The 22,063-nt window shown below is 41.6% G+C and overlaps 1 protein-coding gene across 3 annotated transcripts in view; it reads left to right on the top strand.

Moving 5' to 3' along the window:
* Positions 1-22,063, top strand: part of LOC114647313 (tolloid-like protein 2) — a 339,436-nt gene that overhangs the window by 5,460 nt on the left and 311,913 nt on the right. The window lies entirely within an intron of this gene.

The raw sequence follows: 22,063 nt of genomic DNA on the forward strand, positions 1-22,063 counted from the left end.
TTAAAAGAGCCATTGTCCGCAGAAACCCGCGAAGCAGCGAAAAATCCGCGATATATATTTAAATATGCTTACATATAAAATCCGCGATGGAGTGAAGCCGCGAAAGGCGAAGCGCGATATAGCGAGGGATCACTGTAATAACAAAACACTCACTCCTGATAACTCTCACATAACTAGTTTAGTATCGCTATTTAACTTTAAAGAGCCTTTGAAACAGGAGAAACAAGAAGGAAAAGGAAAAAAGTTGCAGACAGTGTTAAGTAAAATGCAAAACACAATGGACAATGTGAGGTTGGTATAAGTTTCCACATATACTCTGTACATCCCACTATGCAGTTTTCAAATCTGCTAGATCCAGTTCAGGGTTATATGGCATTTTATACATATATTTTCTAACTACTCAAAGTGCTTTACATAGACATTGGAGAAACCACTTCAGTCACCATCATTGTGTAGCATCCACCTGGATGTTGTGACGGCAGCCATTCTTGCACCAGTACACTTACCATACATCAGCTATTAGGTGGTGAAGAGATGAGAGACAGAGAGTTAGTCAACAAGGGACAGGGGCTGATTAGAGGGACAGAATGGCCAGGCTGTGGTGAAAGATTTATTCAGGACATTGGGATACACCCAGCCCCATTCAACAAATGCCAAGGAATCGTTTCTGACCACAGAGAGTCGGTACATTAGTTTTATATCTCAGGTGCTGTCCTTTCCATATCTCCGCAGCATCACGTCCAAGGCTGGAATAAACCCTGAATAAGGTGCCGGCCCATCACAGAACACACACCATAACTCGTACATTACTAGTTTGGTATCTCCTCTTAACATGCAGAGCCTTGGGAGTCTTCTTCTTCCTTGAACATTCCAAAGTGTTTCTGGGTCATGAGTCGTCGTCTTTGGGTCACCTGCTCAAGTAAAAATAAAAGAAAATAAAAAGCAGTTTCCACGGCCTTTAAGCTCCCACATTCCATCCCCCTGTTCTATATGTTTATCTTCGGGGCTAGTTCACACCAAAGGGGGAGGCCCCCCCTTTGATATTACTACACTTGTTGCACCATGGGGAAAATAATATATTCTGTTCAGTTACCCTGCTCATTAGTCCTGGGGGGGGGGCACCCTCTTTAATATCATATTCTGTTTGTTACATGCCCATTAGACCCCCTCCATTTCACTTGTGTACCGTATCACTGTATTCTGAATGTTTGTAAAGGGAAAATATTGCCTTGGGTCATCCATTGACCCAAAGTAGAAAAAACTGGGCCTCTAAGACAAAATGTTTGAAAACCACTGCAGTCCACCTTAATAAAAGGACATGTGTGTCTGTCTGTCTGTCCATTTGCTATCTCTGTCATTCTAACAGATGGCACATTACAAATGTTAACACTGCTTTTACATACGTTCCCATACTAAATGGCATATAACAGAGACCTGTACATTGCATTTATCATTCCAGCAGATGGCACATCACTAGCATTTGTAGTAACGCACATTGTATTTGCAAACGTTTGTGATGCGCCGTCTGTAAGAATGACAAATTTAGTGCATTTTAATACTACATGCATCACAAAATGACTTCCAGTAGATAGTGCACTGCCAGTGCTAACGCGGAAGTCTCCGTTGATTACAGTAATCCCTCACTTATTGCGGGAGATAGGTTCCAAGGCTGACCGCGATAACTGAATTTCCGCGAAGTAGGGACACCATATTTAATTGTTTAACGTGTATTTGGACGTTTTTAAACCCTCCCTGTATTGTTTACAACCCACCATTTACTCTATTAATAACAGGGACAACTGCTAAGCAATATGAAATCGGTAGATAAGTTTACACTTACTGTATAGCGAAGTACACGTAGCAGCTTGTAGGCGGTCATGACGTCGTCGACGTGGTTGCAAAGATTCCTAAAGCAGATTCCATCCAGACTACTGCCTTATCACGTCCACTTGCAACTCGTTTTGCACCCTGGTTAAAGGACACTGCGGCCGTAGATCTTATATGCTTTTCCTCCTTTTTAAATAAAAAGAATCGGTGTCCTGCAGCGGTGTAGCTGTTCCCTTCCTTCAACATATCCAAAACATTTACCTTTTCTGCAATCATTTGCATCTTCTGTTGGTGCCTGGACACGGCCCCTGCAGCAGTAGCACGTTAATGCTGAATGAGTGAGATGAGACTTCCTGGTTAATGCAACACTCCGTCGCTGAGCCAATCAGCAGCACACAGGAACTGCATGCTCTGATTGGGTAGCATCTCTTGTATGACATCAACTAGGCAAACCAACTGAGGAAGCAAGTAAAAAGACCCATTGTCTGCAGAAACCCGCGAAGCAGCGAAAAATCCGCGTTATATATTTAGATATGCTTACATATAAAATCCGCGAAGTCGTGAATCCGCGAAAAGTGAACCGCGAAGTAGCGAGGGATTACTGTACTTAGATTTTAAACTATCATAGAGAGGTAGCGCAGGTAGTAGAGGATGTTACAATAATAATAGTAATAATAATACATTGTGTATGGTTATTGGCCGTGTGGCCCCCTAGTGCACGAAGCATTATGTTCCCATTTGAATTCAACTGACTCCCCCTAATGTTTTTCTCCAATTTGTATACACTTTCCTAGCTATCCATTTTTGTCTCATTTGCCTAAATTTACTTACCAGAATACAGCTTTATCCACAGCTTATTACAATTCATATATAAATGAACATATACAGTACAAATGCTAAGTCTTAAGTGCTGGGTAGAGTTATTTTAGCCGATTAGATGCATTTCAGTTTATGCCTTGAGTATTTTGATTATATTCAGTCCTACAAATACTGCTTAATTACATTTGATTTTCCATTAAAGTGATTCTAAATGGTGTTTTGTATCCACCGTGTGCCATGATTCACTTCGGTTTTGTATTCCTAGTCCTCCTGGGGTTTTATAGCAATTCAGAATTCAACTGAATGAGTCATAATTTTAAGTAACAGCTTTGATAATGGCCATAGTTTTAAGTCATTAAACTATTTCAGTAGTGTGAAATAAAGAAAAAGGGGTAAATATAAGACAAAATAAACATAACCCTTAAAGCATAAACTTGACTGAAGGCGGCATACAGCCATTCATTTTTGACATTTCCTTATTTGGCTGATGTCTTTATCCAAGGCGACTTACAACACCTGAGATACAATTGGTTACATTTCTTTCGTTTTTCCAATTAGAGCACAGGCAGGTGATGTGACTTGCTCAAAGTCACATGGTACCAGAAGTGGGATTTGGACCCACAACCTCAGGGTTTTGAAGTCCAAAGCCTTAACCGGTACAGCAGTATACTGTAGTGCTGCTTAATTTCAGGCTAGTGTGGGGGACCGAAGTGAGCAACCCACCCTTGACAGGGCAGCAGTCCATCATGTGGCACTGTTGGAATCGTGCTCTTTAGAATCGTTTTAAATCTTGGAAAAGACTGGTATGTGTGAAACCTAGTTCAGTTTTTAGTTCTCGAAGAAATAAATATGTTAAACCCAGCATGATTCTATATAAACTATTGGGTGGCAAATGAAGTTTTGTTAACAAAATAAAGCTGAAAGTACCCCCTTCAAATTTAGGGTTTTTAGAATCTGAAATAAACATCCGCCTCATGAGGATGAAATGAGGACTCTCTGGAAATCTGACAAACAGAACGAGGTGCTAAGATGGCTGAGGTGTACTGTATGTACTTTTACATATTGACCAGAAGGTTTTATACAAGGTGACTTCTAAATCACAATTGTATGAAGAGAAATGAAAGAAACCACATGGAATGATCCGGTAGAGCAGTATAAATTACTGAAGTGCTGGTTAAGTAGGTATAATCTCATTACTTTACATCATGCGTTATTTATCGAGCTGACAATTTAATCCATATCGATCACCATTACACAATACAGTTTTCTGTATTCCTTCAGTATGAGTTCTGTCGGGTTTAGTGTTTTAGCTCAAGGTCACTAGTGGAGTTGAACCCGTAAATTGTCACCGTCTGAGACAGGCACCTAATTTTACCATATGAGATATTAACGCTAGTAGCGACAGAAAGAGGGCCTGTATACTCACTAATGAAAAAATGCCTGTTAGAGTTAAGGACTGAAACGTGAAGAAGATGAGACTTGATTGATAAAGTGGGTCATGCCAGAGAATCTCCACCTCCTGTTAGATTAATGGAGGAATACACAGAAGAGCCCAGATGGATAGAGTTGTCAGTGTGTGTGTGTGTGTGTGTGTGTGTGTCCAAAAAAATCCCAGTATGCTGCTTCAGCTGCTCTTCTATTGATTGGAAAAGCCCACGACCTTTCTTATCTGAGCAACGTCAAGGACACTTGAGAGAAGCACGTACTCCTTAGTATAGTACTCTGATGTTTCATCCTTCATCTAAAACATTTTCAGTCCAGGAAATGCACTGGAACACCAATGCAGATAGTTCATTTTGTTTTTCTATAAGTGTGTCTATGTGAAAGATTTTCTTTAATATTGTAAACAAGGATGATTGTAAATTAAGGTATTTCTTCTGTTCCGGCTAGTGTGTGTGTGTGTGTGTGTGTGTGTGTGTGTTTGTACGTTTTATAATACAGCATTGATGATCCTTATTTTTAGCTTCGACAGTCAAAAAGAATAACATTAGCGGAAAGGACTGCTAGTAGCATGCAAAGTTGCCTCCTTGCCATAGTGTGACTGCAATATAAGTTAAATTTCATATTTATTTAAAACCTTTAGCAATTGCAATTAAGTAAATATATTAAGTTAACATCTTAGCATTGATTAAATTCAATTGAGAAATTCAAACTTCAGTCAGATATGTCAGATTTCTGTAGATACCATTGTATGTTTTTCAACTTGTCACCCAACATAATTGTATTTATACAGGCTGTTTCTATAAATTGCATATATTTTTGATTAAAAATCGACTCTTATTATCTGTAAAATAAGCTGTCTTACTATTGCTGAATTTGTCATATGGTGGAGCTGGAAACTTGGAAGTCGCGATTGCATCATTTGTGTCCTCTACACATTCGCGCTAACCCAAGTGGGAAAGTAAACATAGGCGTCCCCAAGAAAGCAGGTGTTTGGTTGGTGGTCCTGCAACAAACGCTAACTAGTAGCCCAGATTGGAGGAGAAACTGAAGAGCAAGAAAGGTGCAAATGGTATGTTTGGCAGGTCTAAAAAGATTTGTAGGCCCTTTGCAATGATAAACAGTACTATTTCTGCTTGGAAGCTGCAATTTAAATAACTGCACAAAGTAACCGTTGAGCATAATATACAGTAGCACGTATCAAGCAAACATCGGTTAGTCCGTTACTGTTCGTTCTGTTAATATTAACATTTACCTACTCAATATTCAGAATTATGGGTTCAGGTCATTTATTTAAAGTAAATTCTTGTCATAAAAAAAATGACAACCTGTGAAGTGTGACTATACCTGTCTGCGGTGTACGCTGCCATTTTGGATTGATGTCATAATATGAAGTCCAGCAAACTTGGACTTGAGAGGCCAGGCTTGAGTTTGTGTGTAGGAATTCTGAGTTTGGGATGTGTTTTCTTTGCATTTTCTGAGTCAGAGGTCAAAAAGTGAGTCCAGACTCTTAGTCGAAACATAGCAATAAGAATGAGCAACTTATTGCTCTTCAAGTTTACGAAACTGCTTTATTGATTGGTTCTACTCTCCCCATCAGTTAAATGTTTTTTTTTAAAGCTTGGATTATTCGTACTTCACACTTCATAGAAGAGATGTGTCAGACCCAAAGTCACAAGCCAATCAGAAGACAGGTTTCTGAGGGTCACCAGCTTGCGCAGTCACAGGAGCCTCACAACACAACAGCTTAACAGTGCATGTCAAACAAAGACAAGTGTCCATTTTACTGTGAAGAGGAGACTTTGTGCTACCGGTTTGACAGGGTGACTGGCAGTAAGAAAGCCATTCTTTAAAGCAGGGGTCCCCAACCCCCGGTCCGTGGCCCACTACCGGTCCGCAGCCGTCTGACAGCCGGACCGCAAGAGAACTGTCGGCAACAGAGACTCACTCAGACTTTTCAGAACGCTTGGCGGGTGTTGCTTTGCAGCGGCGCAGAGAGAGGAGAGAGACTGAGGTGAGAGAGTATTGCAACAAAGTATTGTTACGGTCCCGACAGTTTCCCCATATGACACGAGTCTATAGAAATTGCGTTACTACGAAGTACATTCAGGAGATGCTTTCATTACAACGAAGTGACCTTGAAATGCCTGAATGAATCATCCACAGAGCAGTTAGATCTGTGGTCGCAGCTCAGATGTGCATGTTTGCACAACGATCCCCAAACAGAAACATTGTAAAAAAAATTCTTTCTTCGAACTTTCCTCGTACTGTTTTTTTTTTTTTTTTACTGTTTTTGTTTTCTGTGGTTTTCAGTGATACCTTTTGCTTATTGCTTGTCAACATTTGAAAAACATCCATTGGAATTTAACTCATTGTTACCCTCCTATAGAAACGGGAGACACGAAAAAAACGATAACAGTGTTAATGTTTGTGATGTGCAATCTGTTGGATTGGCAAATGTAAAGCATATGTCTTTGTTATATGCAAAAAAAGAAGAAAAATCTCAGGTTGCAAATGTATGCGAACTGCTTAATAACTTAATAATAATAGAAATGTTATGTAAATTGTGTATAAAACTGCCCCCTCCTCCCACTCCCCCCAACCGGTCCTTGGAAAAATTTGCATCTAATAAAGTGGTCCTTGCTGTCAAAAAGGTTGGGGACCACTGCTTTAAAGGACAAAATAGGGTCTTCAAATACCAGCTGTGGTCTACTGCAGATTGGAAGAAAGTCTTATAGGCTGATGAATCCAAATTTGAAATCTGATTGTACCCCGTCGAGCTGGTGAAAAGATGTTTCCTCAGTGTATGTGACACCAACTGTCAAACATGGAGGAGGAAGTGTGATGGTCTGGGGTTCTTTTGCTGGAGGAAGAGTCGGTGACTTGCATAGAGTGACTGTCATTCTGAACCACAAGGGTTACCACAGCATTTTCCAGCACAATGCAATACCTCCTGGTCTACATCTTGTAGGTCAGGGGTTCATCCTACAGCAAGACAATGACCCAAAACATACCTACAGGCCATATCAGAACTAGACATTAAGCTGTGTGCATTTCCATAAAAACTGAAAAAACTGGGGTGTTCTAAAACATTTGAGCAGTAGTGTATATATGTGTGTGGGTATACAGTATATAATGTGTTATATATTATTATGGGTTTCGCCCCCTACTCGCTTCACTCGCCAAACCCTCCGGCCTGCACTATGCACCAGCCAGTTCATGTCTCTGCCATTCGTATTCTGAAGAGGGAGGCTGAATGCACCCCAAAGAGAGGCAGTCGCTCCTCTGAAACCCCCTCTTAAACAGTGATACAATGGGAAACAAATACAGGTTTTTTTTTTTTTTTTGCCTCCTCTTTGCTCGATCAGCTGCTGACTTGCTGCTGCTGCCGCCGTGCTGTGTGATCTGAATCTCGTGTGCCGCTTCAAACATTTAAAAGCCTATACAGCAGCTGTCCTACTCTTTGTCTTTTATTACTGGCCCCAGGCGTGGTTAAATTTCTTGGCACAAAGTCTTGTCTCGCAGGATGTGAGTTCTTTATATTTTTTAGTGTTTAATTTAAAAACTGAATAAGAACCTGAAAATCTAGCAACATCACATTAAAGTTCGATAAATTCTGAAAAGAATGGTACCAAACATATACAGTGCATCTGGAAAGTATTCACAGCGCATCACTTTTTCCACATTTTGTTATGTTACAGCCTTATTCCAAAATGGATTAAATTCATTTTTTTCCTCAGAATTCTACACACAACACCCCATAATGACAACGTGAAAAAAGTTTACTTGAGGTTTTTGCAAATTTATTAAAAATAAAAAAAACTGAGAAATCCCATGTACATAAGTATTCACAGCCTTTGCTCAATACTTTGTCGATGCACCTTTGGCAGCAATTCCAGCCTCAAGTCTTGTTGAATATGATGCCACAAGCTTGGCACACCTATCCTTGGCCAGTTTCGCCCATTCCTCTTTGCAGCACCTCTCAAGCTCCATCAGGTTGGATGGAAAGCGTCGGTGCACAGCCATTTTAAGATCTCTCCAGAGATGTTCAATCGGATTCAAGTCTGGGCTCTGGCTGGGCCACTCAAGGACATTCACAGAGTTGTCCTGAAGCCACTCCTTTGATATCTTGGCTGTGTGCTTAGGGTCGTTGTCCTGCTGAAAGATGAACCGTCGCCCCAGTCTGAGGTAAAGAGCGATCTGGAGCAGGTTTTCATCCAGGATGTCTCTGTACATTGCTGTAGTCATCTTTCCCTTTATTCTGACTAGTCTCCCAGTTCCTGCCGCTGAAAAACATCCCCACAGCATGATGCTGCCACCACCATGCTTCACTGTAGGGATGGTATTGGCCTGGTGATAAGCGGTGCCTGGTTTCCTCCAAACGTGACGCCTGGCATTCACACTAAAGAGTTCAATCTTTGTCTCATCAGACCAGAGAATTTTCTTTCTCATGGTCTGAGAGTCCTTCAGGTGCCTTTTGGCAAACTCCAGGCGGGCTGCCATGTGCCTTTTACTAAGGAGTGGCTTCCGTCTGGCCACTCTACCATACAGGCCTGATTGGTGGATTGCTGCAGAGATGGTTGTCCTTCTGGAAGGTTCTCCTCTCTCCACAGAGGACCTCTGGAGCTCTGACAGAGTGACCATCGGGTTCTTGGTCACCTGCCTGACTAAGGCCCTTCTCCCCCGATCGCTCAGTTTAGATGGCTGGCCAGCTCTAGGAAGAGTCCTGGTGGTTTCGAACTTCTTCCACTTATGGATGATGGAGGCCACTGTGCTCATTGGGACCTTCAAAGCAGCAGAAATTTTTCTGTAACCTTCCCCAGATTTGTGCCTCGAGACAATCCTGTCTCGGAGGTCTACAGACAATTCTTTTGACCTCATGCTTGGTTTGTGCTCTGAGATGAACTGTCAACTGTGGGACCTTATATAGACAGGTGTGTGCCTTTCCAAATCATGAATTTACCACAGGTGGACTCCAATTAAGCTGCAGAAACATCTCAAGGATGATCAGGGGAAACAGGATGCACCTGAGCCTAATTTTGAGCTTCATGGCAAAGGCTGTGGATACTTATGTACATGTGCTTTCTCAATTTTTTTATTTTTAATAAATTTGCAAAAATCTCAAGTAAACTTTTTTCACGTTGTCATTATGGGGTGTTGTGTGTAGAATTCTGAGGAAAAAAATGAATTTAATCCATTTTGGAATAAGGCTGTAACATAACAAAATGTGGAAAAAGTGATGCGCTGTGAATACTTTCCGGATGCACTGTATATGTAGGTTTTAAAATAAGCCAGATTTAAAGCGTGAGAAAAAAAATGACATAAACATGTCACATACAATCGTTGCACTTTTAGGCTTAGGATTTTATATATATATATAATATATATATATATATACTGTACAGTGGAACCTCGGTTCACAAACGTCTCGGTACACGTACAAATCGATTTACGACCAAAAAGTTCACCAAACTTTTGCCTCGGTTCACGACCATACACTCGGTATACGAACAAGCCAGTTTCCCTTTCGGTTTGTACATGTTCAGTCTCTCCCTGTGCATTTCCTGTGCAGCGAGCGAGCGAGCGAGCAAGAGAGAGAGAGAGAGACACACACACGCACACACAGGGATCGGTTCGTAGCGTGCATTGTTGTAGTGTTACTTTTCTTGGGGAGTTATTAAATTACGGATTTTTCAAATGTTAATTTTTTCCCCTGTGCTAAAAACTCATTAATAAAAGTGTTTTTAGTGAGCGGTTCGTAGCGCTATAGCGCAAACTATTGCAGTGTTAGTTTTCTCAGTTGTTTGTTTTCTCAGTGTTCTTCAATGTTTTTACATTTAGTTTACTATTATGCTGTGCATTCTATGGCATAATTAACTATATTTGTGCTTACAAACTTAAAAAATATATACATTTACATACAGTTTGTACGGTCTGGAACGGATTAATTGTATTTACATACAATCCTATAATAGTAAATAATTCATTTTACATTTATATAGCGTTTTTCTCAGTACTCAAAGCGCTATCCACACAGGGAGGAACTGGGAAGTGAACCCACAATTTTCCACAAAGCAGCAGCACTACCACTGCGCCACCTGTGAGGACATAAACATGATATCATAAACATTATATTCTTACGGTATTAAAAGTTCATATATGATTAACAGATTCTGGTACAGTTGTTAAACAAAACCGTTTATTTGTGTTGTCTTCTAATTTGCAATTGTTGTTGTAATTGTTCACGACCAAATCGGGTTACGACCAGAGTTTTGGAACGAATTATGGTCGTGAACTGAGATTCCACTGTGTGTGTGTGTGTGTGTGTGTGTGTGTGTGTGTGTGTGTATATCCATCCATCCATTTTCCAACCCGCTGAATCCGAACACAGGGTCACGGGGGTCTGCTGGAGCCAATCCCAGCCAACACAGGGCACAAGGCAGGGAACCAATCCCGGGCAGGGTGCCAACCCACCGCAGGACACACACAAACACACACTAGGGCCAATTTAGAATCACCAATCCACCTAACCTGCATGTCTTTGGACTGCGGGAGGAAACCGGAGCGCCCGGAGGAAACCCACGCAGACACGGGGAGAACATGCAAACTCCACGCAGGGTGGACCCGGGAAGCGAACCCGGGTCTCCTTACTGCGAGGCAGCAGCGCTACCACTGCGCCTGGTAGGTAACCACCTATACAATCAGATTGTGACACAGACTACGAATGCCGTGTATATATATATATATACTAGACAAAGAGCCATTCCGACAACGTAAAATGAAACGGGCACGAGTTTGTGTCAGCAGTGTATGAAGAACAAATGATAAGTAACGAAGAAGTTGTTTTGTAATGATTGTATTCCGCTTTACTCATTACTGTACTGGCTTGTACTGTTAATTGATGAATTTTCCAGGCCTATAGTATAATATTGAATGATGAATGTTCCAGTACAATATGGAATAGTAATAAGTATAAGCACCACAAACCTGATCTACTGTAGGTGTATTGAATGAATGCGTAATTGAATCAGAATGTGTAATTAGGCCTCGAGTTGTAGTCGAAATTGCCTTTCAGGCATCTAGAGCTTTAATCGAAGTCGCCTTTCTCTTTGAATTTTTGCGGCCGTAAATCCGCCGCCTGCCGCGATGTTGGGGTTGGATGTCGGTCTCGTAAGGTTTTTCGGGCAGCTGCGCAGAAGGCGACTGTGCATTTGGCTTCGGACGTGCGCAGAAGGCGACTGCGCATTCGGCTTCGGACGGACGTGAGTGAGGAGGAGGCAGGCGAAGTATGTATTAAGATATCCATGGGGTTTTGGGCCTAATGCAGAAATTCATGAATATGTTTTAGGCCCATGATTACTGTATATTGTAAGTTTATTGCATTAAATAAGATGCAAAAAGTTGCAAGAAACATAGCATAAAACGATTATTGCACAATCGAGTTAAGTGAGTAAGACTGGCTGCCAAGACAAAGATGCGTGGTGTCCCCCACACAAACTGTGTAGTTCAGCAGTTCTTTAGTGAACTGTAACTGTTTATAAAATTTGACATATTAATTTGTGTGCATATTTATGGTAGTAAACGACAAAATGATTGTTACAGATACCAACAAAATCCAACAAAACACTTAGCACAACATGATAAACGCTCACACCACAGTTCAGCTTGACAGATGCAGATGGTGGTGGTGTAGTTATGAATTGAAATCCCCCATGAACAGCCTTCTGAATGTTATGTATAGTTTTGTCCTTCTGTGATGCCAATGTCCGTGAAGATTTGTAGTTGTGAGACTCCCAGGCAAAGACCTTCTCCAAGCCAGATGAATTCACACAAGTAAGCGGGCACGGTATAAGATCATAAAAGCAGGAATAATGGTGATCTAATGGGTGCAATTTTAATCCAGTTGTGCAGTAAAGCATTGAAACGAAAATACATCACTGATTGTGATCCTCCTGGCTTGTTATGGCTCACTTGTAAATCTAGCACCCTCGTCTTGTTTTATGCACCAGCCCTTGATGCTACTACTGAAGCTGCCTGAGGATGCTGGGATTTGCAGTCCATTTAAGTATTGCAACTACAGCGTCATCTGCGGTTTTCAGCCATAGGTCACAAAAACTCCCAAACCAATTTCCATTTCATTCTTGATGACAAACCTGTGAATTGTAAACACACACATCACAAAAGCTGGGCTCCTAGACTGTTTGTCTGACTGACTTCCACGTGTAGATGTTTATATATAAGATGTATATAATTTTTTTTTTTTGTTTTATACAGGGGAGGGCGAAAGGGTACAGTTTACAGTTGTTCATGTGGAAATAGTAACAATTACAATAACAATTGCAAATGAGAAGACAACACAAATAACAACTGTACCAGAATCTGTTAATTATATATGAACTTTTAATACCGTAAGAATATCATGTTTATGAGGAGTCTAGGATGGCAGGCATTTGAGGTTATTTGGGATGGGCATTGGGCTCTAAAATGCCCAGCAAAAAATCCACTGATGAAAACTACTTGTGGGACTGTGTCAGTATAGTTGGGTCACTGCCACAAGGGGCTGCTAGATGCTTGTTTACGGATGATCCCCTGAATTAGCGACTACAGAGAAGAACATCTAATGGAAGGACACTGGGAGTGATGAATATTGGAGCCAATAAAGTGTATGACAGCATGTAGACCCGTTATGTTATAGGTGGTCTGTGGTGCATTATTATGGACAGGTGAAAGGTGGGTGAGGTGTCTAGCCCATTAAATATTAGTAGCAGGAGGGAGCTGTAGGATGACGGTATCTGGATTTCCACAGGCGGCTCACTATGCTAAAGGATATCTCTGGAGATACCTGCAAGTAGATCATCTCTGGCACTTAAGGCCCTTCTGATAAACAAGCCATTTAACTTGAGATACCTGGAAGTGGTTTTTGACCAGTAAAAACCCATCTGGGCGTAAGTCCATTGAACTTTGAGTTAAGAGTAGAGAAGGATAAAGGTGCAACTGCAGAATGAGAATAAGACTCCAGATAGAAGGCAGAGAAGATACTGTGACTGAGCAGCGAGAGTGTATCTACTATTGTTGTCAAGGGTAAATACTTTAGTCCATCGTTTCCCAACCTGTAGGCAGTGGCCATCCAAAGACGAAACTCTGCCTCTTCACTTCTCCGATGAGAAAGCTTGCTTCACAGTGCCAGCCAGTGGAAAGCCCTTCCCTCCACACATTGAGGATTGCACTAAATACATGGAGTGAGACGCCCCCATTTGGTTGTGCTCAATTAAGGAAGGTGGAACACCATCCCCATGTTTGGTTGTGCTGAATTCACACAGGGGACATTCCACCTCCCTCCTATAGTCATGCTGAATTCTCAAGGAATCCCCTGTTCAGTCCTGCTAAATAGGGTTTGGTCTTGCTAGACTCACAGAAGGGGATATTCCACACCCCGTTTGATTCACCTCCCATGCATTTGGCCACACTAATTTTACTGAGGGGGGAGTTGGGTCACACTTTGATCCTTTGATCTCGCTAACTTCACAGAGGGATGTCCCCTGAGGTGGGTCATGGACATCCTGGCTTGACAAAAACTGGGCTGTGACACCACAAAGGCTGGGAATCACCCCTCTGATAGAAACGTGTCACAGTAAACCTACTGGTCTTTCACTTCCTTACTAACTCTTACACTACCATTGTTTTGATTGTTTCAATCAAAGTCTCATTGTATTTTGTATTTAGCGTGTTCTGTATTTCTTGTATTATTTTTGTGTTTCATATTTCCCATATTTTAATCCACTTTCGTCTCCTTGGGATCTTTCTAAGTTCAAGGACACCTGTAGCGCACTCCCTATTAGACACACACTCAGCTAACAAAGTTGAGCCAAAAGGCATCTTCTAAATGCATGACACAAAGAGCCTAAAACAGATGGGCTACAGCAGCAGAAGACCATGTCAAGATTCAGCTAAAAATAGGAACATGAGGCTGCAGTGGTCATATGATCACCAGTATGATCACTGCTCTGCCCTTTCTTATATAGTTCCTCTGTGTTCTGAGACCAGTCCTAGCTGTCATTAATGCGTACCCCCAACACCTCTACATCCACTCCCTGAATTGTGACTGGACGTTGAGGTTGTTTGGTGTGGCGAAATTCAATAAGCAGTTCCTTGGTTTTGCTGATGTTAAGTTGCGGATGATTCTTAAAGTTCTCCCCCTGACTCATCCCCCTTATCAATACACCCTATAAGTGCAGAATCATTTGAAAATTTCTGCACATGACATGGCCTGCTGTTACATTTCTAGTGTTAAGAGTGAAAAGAGAAGGAGATGGGATTCGTCCTCGTGATGCTCCAGTAATGCTCACGCAGTTCTTGAGTCTCACAAACTGTGGCCTGCCCTTCTCAAAGGCTACTGCGCCATGTCCTGGACCACACATCTTCAAACTCAAGCTAGTGCCATGAACATGATGGTGACTTTAATTTTATTACAACTCCTTCAGGATCAGGTGGAATGGGAGGTTTGTGGTGGGAATGCGTAACTACAGTATATGATGCTGTCAGGTCAGCCGACATCCATATCCCTAAGGAATGCTTTGTCTTCTTGAATCCAAGGCTCAGAGAATGTAAGCTGCTCTGGAGGTAATGGGGGGCTCATGCCCAGTATTAGGCAGGTGTACCTAAAAAAAAAAAAATAAATAAATAAAAGGACCCAAGTGTAATTAGCACAGTTTGATGTAGTAGGAAAAAAAACATAAAGCATTTTCCAAATAAAAGTTTAGCAGCATAGGTGAGGGGATTTTCAACACTGGTCTTAAATGAAAACTTTTAAGGTCTCTTTAATTAGGAAAATGGAAAAATTACTTTGGAGCCAAGTTTACTGATTAGGAGATTTGAGCTAAAGAAGCCCTCTGGCACAGACGGATATCCATCACAGGACTATAAGGCATATGAAACTCAATAAATGGAAAGTTTACGTAATTAGAATTACCACTCTGTCTTTCAATTTTATTTTCTGTATATTTTCATCCATCCATCCATCCATCCATTTTCCAACCCGCTGAATCCGAACACAGGGTCACGGGGGTCTGCTGGAGCCAATCCCAGCCAACACAGGGCACACGGCAGGAAACAATCCTGGGCAGGGTGCCAACCCACCGCAGGACACACACAAACACACCCACACACCAAGCACACACTAGGGCCAATTTAGAATTGCCAATCCACCTAACCTGCATGTCTTTGGATTGTGGGAGGAAACCGGAGCGCCCGGAGGAAACCACGCAGACACGGGGAGAACATGCAAACTCCACGCAGGGAGGACCCGGGAATCGAACCCAGGTCCCCAGATCTCCCAACTGCGAGGCAGCAGCGCTACCCACTGCGCCGCCCCTGTATATTTTCATATTTAATAATTCCAGTGAAATTATTATGCATGTTTGCTCTCTTTGCGTATATTTGTAAATAATGTTTAAAGTAAAGTCAAAATGATTACACCATATTATTGGATACGTTTTGCCATAATGGTGCCTGAGAATTTAATTTTAGATTTTTGTTTAGTGATTGGTTAAGATGCAGGGACAACTAAGTTATTAGCTAACCAGACTAGCTAGTTCTTATAATTAGAGCTGTCCTTGCATTATGCGAGTATCATGCAACAATAATAAAATAATTACGGGTTGAGTACCCTTAATCTTAAATTCCAAGATCCTAAACTTTTTTGAATGCTGACATGATGCCACCTATGCTCCCACTGATTTTTTTTTTTTGAACTGATGCAAACAACATTACATGTAGATTCCAAATGGTGTCTGGTCCTCCGAGAGGCAATGAGTGCCATGAAGCTAGGGCACTCATAGATTAATATATTAAAATATACAAAGTCTGTCTATTAAATAAAGAGATTGACACAGTAACTCACTTTTATTTATATAACAATTCTAATGCTTGTCCCCTTCAATATACTCCGCATTCACAATTACGCACCGATACAGTCTTGGTTTTCAGTGGTCGAAGGTGTGGAGCTGATCAGTTTCTGTCAGCTGTTTTAAGACCTCTGATGTTTTCTTCTGTACTGCATCCATTGACTCAAAACATGTTCCTTTAAGCACCAATTTCAACTTAGGAAAAACACACGTGCATGAGGCATGCAGTCTTACCTGTAAGCTGCAGTAAGCATTTGAAAAGATTCCGTTGGTGTTTTGTTCAATTTTACAAAAAATTTCAAATTGATACGTTGGTCAACTTTTAAACTTAGCATGATTCCGGCACACAAGGGAAAACACAACTGCTTTAAACAGTGGCTGACAATCAGCTAAACCGCAGAGAGTGTTGTTGTTTGTCGTGTAGGTTTGCACAGATTTAAACCTTCATGGCTTGTGCTCACAATCAATTGTCACTGCTTTGTTTAAGAGATAGAAACACAGTCGCGTTATTTAATAGACAGACCTCATATACAGTCATATGAAAAAAGTTTGGGAACCTCTTTCAGCCTGCATAATAATTGACTCTACTTTCAACAAAAAAGATAACAGTGGTATGTCTTTCATTTCCTAGGAACATCGGAGTACTGCGGTGTTTTCTGAATAAAGACTTTTAGTGAAGCAGTATTTAGTTGTATGAAATTAAATCAAATGTGAAAAACTGGCTGTGCACAAATGTGGGTCCCCTTGTCATTTTGCTGATTTGAATGCCTGTCACTGGTTGGATGAGCTCATTAAGCCTTGAACTTCATAGACAGGTGTGTCCAATCATGAGATATAAAGGTATTTAAGATGGTCAGTTGCAAGTTGTGCTTCCCTTTGACTCTCCTCTGAAGAGTGACAGCATGGGATCCTCAAATCAACTCTCAAAAGATCTGAAAACAAAGATTGTTGAGTCTCATGGTTCAGGGGAAGGCTACAAAAAGCTATCTCATAGGTTTCAACTGTCAGTTTCAACTGTAAGGAATGGAATCAGGAAATGGAAGGCCACGGGCACAGTTGCTGTTAAACCCAGCAGGTCTGGCAGGCCAAGAAAAATACAGGAGCGGCATATGCATAGGATTGTGAGAATGGTGACAGACAACCCACAGATCACCTCCAAAGACCTGCAAGAACATCTTGCTGCAGATGGTGTATCTGTACATCGTTCTACAATTCAGTGCAATTTGCACAAAGAACATCTGTATGGCAGGGTGATGAGACAGAAGCCCTTTCTGCACTCAAGCCACAAACAGAGTCGCTTGTTGTATGCACATGCTCATTTAGACAACCCAGATTAATTTTGGAACAAAGTGCTTTTGGACTGATGAGATAAGAATTGAGTTATTTGGTCATAAGAAAAAGCGCTTTGCATGGCGGAAGAAGAACACCACATTCCAAGAAAAACACCTGCTACCTACTGTCAAATTTGGTGGAGGTTCCACCATGCTTTGGGGCTGTGTGGCTAGTTCAGGGACTGGGGCCCTTGTTAAAGTCGAGTGTTGGATGAATTCAACCCAATATCAGCAAATTCTTCAGGATAATGTTCAAGCATCAATCACAAAGTTGAAGTTACGCAGGGATTGGATATTCCAATAAGACAACGACTCAAAACACAGTATGACATCTACAAAGACATTCATGCAGAGGGAGAAGTACAATGTTCTGGAATGTCCGTCACAGTCCCTTGACTTGAATATCATCGAAAATCTATGGGATGATTTGAAGCAGGCTGTCTATGCTCATCAGCCATCAAATTTAACTGAACTGGAGAGATTTTGTATAGATGAATGGTCAAAAAATACCTCCATCCTGAATCCAGACACTCATCAAAGGCTATAGGAGGACAGCGTCTAGAGGCTGTTATATTAGCAAAAAGAGGCTCAACTAAGTATTGATGTAATATCTCTATTGGGGTGCCCAAATTTATGCACCTGTCTAATTTTGTTATATTGCATATTTTCTGTTAATCCAATAAACTTAATGTCACTACTGAAATACTACTGTTTCCATAAGGCATGTCATATATTAAGAGGAAGTTTCTACTTTGAAAGCTCAGCCAATGATCAACAAAAATCCAAAGAATTAAGAGGGGTGCCCAAACTTTTTCACATGACTGTATTTTCACAAAAATGACTATAAGACATGGAAAAGGTTTTGGGCTGCCATCCGTATAATTTTTCCCGGCTGCAAAACTGTGTCAAAATAATAGACATGTTCACACAACTGAGTCCAAAACAGAACTGATTAACTGGAAGCAAGAAGGTGGCTTTAAAGGCCAGTGGAGGAAGTGATGTCATCAGGACTGGAACCGGAAGTCACGTTGTTGGCTGCCCCAGAGCCAGGTGGGATTTCCCTGAATTGGTCCGTAAAATATCGAGAGGGAGAGTTAGTGCACTTCGCCACCCCCTGGTACAGCCTGGAATTACATGTACTCAAGCCCTTTAGTTGTCTTCTAAACACGCGTGTGTGACAGGGCCCCCCCCCCCCCTCAGCCCAGACCTGTCGGGTCGGGCGTCCAGCACTGAGAGGTCATGAATGCGGGAGAGAGCATCAATGTTGGCGTGAAGAGAACCCTTCCAATGAACGAGCGAGAACTTATAAGGTTGCAGATCAAGGAACCACCTAGTGACTCGAGGGTTGGACTCCTTATGCAGGGCCATCCACTGTAATGGTGCATGGTCCGTGACAAGTATAAACTCCCGACCCAGGAGGTAGTACCTCAATTGTGTAATCACCCACTTAATAGCAAGAGTCTCTCTTTCCACCGCCGTATACCTGGTCTCCAGATCCAGCAGTTTCTGGCTCAGGAACATGATGGGGTGTTCAGCACCATCAATGCTTTGGCTCAGCACTGCTCCTAGGCCTGTGTCCAAAGCATCCATCTGGAGGATAAAAGGAAGCGACAAGTCAGGTGCTTTCAAAACAGGTGCCAACGTCAGGGCCCTTTTCAAGTCACTGGATGCAGCTTCCGTTGTATCGGTCCATACCACAATGTTGGGCGCCCTCTTCTTTGTTAAATCACTCAAGGGCACAGCTCTCTCCGAAAAGCGTGGTACAAACCGGCGGTAGTACCCGGCTAAACCGAGAAATGCTTGGACCTGCTGCTTGGTTCGTGGATGGGGCCATTTCAAAATGGCATCTATTTTAGAGCACTGCGGCTTCACAGTACCACAACCTACCAGGTAACCCAAATATTTGGCTTCTTTCAATCGAAAAAAACATTTTTTTGGATTGATTCAAAGACTGGCTTCACCCAACGTCCGTAATACCGCTCGGACGTGCTGTAGGTGTTCCTTCCAGGTGCTGGAATAGATGACGACGTCATCAAGGTAGGCAGCACTATACGTGTTATGGGGGTGGAGCAGTTTGTCCACCAGACGCTGGAAAGTTACAGGAGTCCCATGTAACCCGAATGAAAGGACACGATACTGCCAGTGCCCACTAGGGGTGCTGAACGCGGTTTTAACACTTGCGGAGTCCGTTAAAGGAACCTACCAGTACCCCTTGGTCATGTCAAGTGTGGTCAAATATTCAGCCTGTCCGAGCCTCTCAAGGAGGTTGTCCACTCGAGGCATCGGATAAGCATCAAATTGGGAGACCTGATTAAGTCGACGGAAGTGGTGTTGCTCATGGTATTGTTATATACAGTGCCATGGTATTGTTTGATGGAAAGTTTAATTTTTAGTGGTCATGTAAACTGGTTGGTGTCTCATTGTGTGTTACGCCAAAGAATTCAAATTTATAGCAGCTGTGCACAGATTGTATTGGATTGAATTTAACGTGCCTCTGTGATGATGAATTCCTTCTTTTAACACTAATCTGAAAGTGGTTTGATGAATTACGATTCAGTGATAGTGTGAAGAACACGTTTGTTGGACCACTGAGAACTGTAGGAACACCAGAAAATATCTAAAGGGCGAGACAGACCGTAGAGCGGACTTCGGTGTTCAGTACGACATCAGTTGGCAGCATTACTCACTTCAGACTCCTTGCATCATGTGCGTATACGATACAAATAACACATCCATTGTTAATGATTTAGCTGTGCGAGTCAACCTTTAGTACTCTGTTTATTGATTTTTATTTAAATGAAAACCAAGATATACTGGACAATTTGCAGACTCATTCAGAAGAATGTATGGTTCGTGGTGAACCAAATTTGATAATCATTATTGGAAAAAAAATATATAGCGTCCTTTAAGAAGAGGTAAAATGTATGGCGTTGAAAACTGGTCAAAAAATAAATTATTCCATATCCAGCGCCAAGAACCATGTGACCATTTGTTGTATTCTTTCAAAAATCAAACCCTCGTACTGCACTCCTTTATAAGGCATTTACTTCTGTTAGCTTTACTAAACATTTCAGTAAGCATTTACACTGGCAGTGATAAACATTCGAAATCTATTCTATATTTTGAGTGAAAATTATTGTTTTATTAATAACTAGCTACAATACATATTGCACCTGTCAAAGACAGGTAGTAGATTAATTTAAAAATATTTGCTGTCTCTTGCCCCCTATATGTACCTTCAGTGCCTTCCTTCTGTATTTGCGTGTATGTAAACGTCTCTTCACCGGTGTTCCCCCTCTCGACCGCATTCTTGTAAATTCTGCTTCTCGGACTCCGTCGTTATTTTCTTGGCACCTTTCTCACCTCCTCTCCGGTTTTAAGCTTTCTGTCTTTGAATGCAACTCTTAACATGCGCCTTTAGGGCTGGGTTATACTTTATACTCTGAATGCTTACGCGCATGCATCATGGCTGCCACAAGTTCCCAGCGTTCTTTTGATGCATCCTCTGAGCTTGCAGTCAGAAATGAATGCGTGCTTGAGTCACAGTAGCAGCAAAATTACGGGTGCTGTTCGTGTTCAGGTTTTGGTACATGACGTCCGCATCGTTGTTTACTGTCAACATGTGATGGCGAGCTTGCAGCTCCAACAGGATCAATCTGTGTGGTTTGATGGTTGATGAATGGTTCGATGCAGTGAAGCAAATCATCAGACTTAAATGCTGACATACAAATGTATTTGTGGTGCTTTTCTTCATCCATTTCTCATAGTTCCCATTGTAATGACACAATATATTTAAAGGGCTCACATACCATCTTCTGTGTTGCTGTCTTTATTTTTTCGTTCATTCACAACAGAATGTAAAAAATGTTTATTTTTAACATCTTTCTTTCCTCCATTCACAACACAGCAAAACAGGATGTTGTTTTCTCAAAGTGATGATTTCTTGCACTTATACCCGGTGGTATCTTCCAAATTTACTTACAATTATTCCTGCAAGTATAGTCAGTACATTGCTTGCGTAGTGGTAGCGTCCTCAAGAGCATGCATTGCCTAGTGTTAACTTTATCATTGGCCTTTCTCCTCCTTGTCCATCTCACATTCGCACTTTCCTTTTTGGTCAGTTTGACTTTGGAGGCATAACAAATCAGAGTGATCTTAGGAAATGGACACGCATACCTTAGTGGTTTATTGCAGGGGTAGGCAACGTCGGTCCTGGAGTGCCACAGTATGTGCAGGTTTTTGTTCCAACCCAGTTCCTTAACGAGAACTCAATTATTGCTGATGAAGCACATATTGCTTAAGTGACATTTTAATGCTTCATTTTAGTGGTCTCGCTTGTTAAGGTTCTCCAACCTTAATTGCTTATTTCAATCTTAAACTGCTGCATTCAGTGTTTTAATTGCTCCTTATTAGCAATAAGATGTAAAACAGGGGTAGGCAATGTCGGTCCTGGTGAGCCGCAGTGGCTACAGGTTTTCATTCAACCCAATTGCTTAATTAGAAACCAATCATTGCCAATCTCAGACCTTATTTAATTTTATGGCTTGTTAGTCTGTGCAATGTAAGGCTTTTATATCGTAGATTTTTTTCCTTTCCAAGGATATCATCCAAATGATTTGAAGCCTAAAACAGATCATTTTCAGTCTGTCACATTTTTCTATTAAGTGTTTTATTAAATCAAACCGTGCATGATGAACACACACAGATGTAATTGGAAAAAAGCTAGCTGGAGAACTGCTGGCT

This window comes from Erpetoichthys calabaricus, chromosome 2 (genome assembly GCF_900747795.2).
Source record: "Erpetoichthys calabaricus chromosome 2, fErpCal1.3, whole genome shotgun sequence".
Classification (NCBI taxonomy): Eukaryota; Metazoa; Chordata; class Cladistia; order Polypteriformes; family Polypteridae; genus Erpetoichthys; species Erpetoichthys calabaricus.